Below are 1,906 nucleotides of genomic sequence, written 5' to 3' on the forward strand. Positions count from 1 at the left end.
GTGTTTAAGTATGGTTCAGCTAATTGAGCGCAGGTGTGCCTCGTCGCCGGGAGCGTGTTCCTATGTGAGCAGGGGTGGAGTCGCTGATAGCCCTGGTAACAGCTGCCGAGGTGCCGGGGACGGCCTGATCCGTGGACGTAACATAATGAATGAATCAGCTAATGGTTAGTGTTAGCAATAGTGGAAGAATGAAGCTAAATTGGCTTAAATCATGTTTAGATATTGGATCTAAGGTCTATGATAAACAAGAACATGGAGAGAGAAATAATGCTATGTGTAAGTGATGGACTTTAATTTAAGTGAAACATCAACTCAACATGTGTAGGCTGCTTATCTGTTAGTAGTTAGCTAGACACTGGGGTTCTGTGCATCCAGGTGGAGAAACACTGCTTTCAGAGCCCTTTCTGGGTCAGAGTGGAGTGGTTCTCAGTGTTCCAAGGCTTATCTGGGCTGCAAGCTCAGAGAAGGATCCTTCGTCGCAAGAGCAGTTGGTCTTAGTCTTTTGTGGTGAGATTTCTCCCCATCTTAGCCATGATCTTAGTCGGACGCTGGCTGGCTAGAGATCTGATTTTTGCACATGGTGTTTACTGAAAAAACTTAGAAAAAAAATCAACTGGACTTAGATTTCTAGGTCAAAGACATTTCACCTCTCATCCAAGAGGCTTCATCAGTTCTGACTGACTGGTTAAATGTCTTCGACCTAAGTCCAGTTGATTTTTTTTCTAAGTTTTTTCAGTTTACTATAACCTGGATGACTGAGAATCTGCACAGACACGTGGTGTTTAGAACAGAGTCAGAAAAAACCATGTCTAATTGGATTGCTCTGATGGCATTTCTATAGCTTTGGACACAATTCAGCTGAAATAAAACTTAATTCTATACCTTGTCTGCAGAAGGTCTTTTTCTACAAACTTTGGCTGGCTTTAAATTTGGCATGTTGAAAAGTAGGCCACTATTGGTGTGTCTTGATGACGTCAAGGACTGGATGACACTAAACTTGTTAAAACTTAAAGAGACAAAGACTGAAGTAACGGTGTTTGGCCCAAATAAGTCTGGTGACCCACCCTCAGTTGACTTAGGTCACCTGGAGCAGTATGAGAAACAGACAATCCTGAATTTGGGCGTAAAAATTGATTCTGATCTGAAGTTTGATTGCCAAATTAATGTCGTTGTGAAATCTAGTTTTTTTCCACCTTAGGCAAATAGCAAAGCTAAAGCCTTTTCTTTCATGCCAGCACTTTGAGACAGTAATCCATGCATTTATTACATCACGCTTGGATTACTGTAACGCTCTTTATGTCGGAGTCAGCCAGTTGTCACTGGCTCGTCTACAATTGGTTCAGAATGCGGCTGCCCGTCTCTTGGCTGGGGTGCGTAAAAGGGAGCATATAATTCCTATTTTGGCATCCCTTTATTGGCTTCCAGTATCTTTCAGGATTCATTTTTAAGATTCTTTTATTTGTTTTTAAGTCTTTAAATGGTCTTTCTCCATTGTACCTTGCTGAGCTTTTATTTCCTTATGGTCCCTCCCAGTGCCTCAGATCAGCTGACCAGCTCTTGCTGGAGGTACCGAGGGCTAGGCGTAAACTCAGAGGGGATAGAACGTTTTCCATTGTGGCTCCTAAGCTATGGAATGAGCTGCCCCTTTACATCAGGCAGGCCTCCTCGTTGGCTATTTTTAAAATTTACTTGAAGACTCATTTGTATGCCTTGGCGTTTGATATGCTATGAGACTCTGTTTGGGCTGTGTTTTGGTTGATAGTTGTCAGGATTTGGTGCCACTTCTTCCTGTCAGGCTTTTATTTTGATGCCACTTCCTGTTTTGTTTCACCACAGTTTTGGTCTTTTTACTTTCTTCATCACTCGCATTAGTTTCACCTGCTCCTTATTGTTTACACCTGTTTTT

At 42.2% G+C, this 1,906-nt stretch overlaps 1 protein-coding gene across 2 annotated transcripts in view; it reads left to right on the forward strand.

Moving 5' to 3' along the window:
* ccdc57 (coiled-coil domain containing 57) overlaps positions 1-1,906 on the forward strand; it is a 55,608-nt gene that overhangs the window by 37,746 nt on the left and 15,956 nt on the right. The window lies entirely within an intron of this gene.

The sequence above is a fragment of the Monopterus albus genome, unplaced genomic scaffold (genome assembly GCF_001952655.1).
Source record: "Monopterus albus unplaced genomic scaffold, M_albus_1.0 scaffold96.1, whole genome shotgun sequence".
Lineage (NCBI taxonomy): Eukaryota > Metazoa > Chordata > Actinopteri > Synbranchiformes > Synbranchidae > Monopterus > Monopterus albus.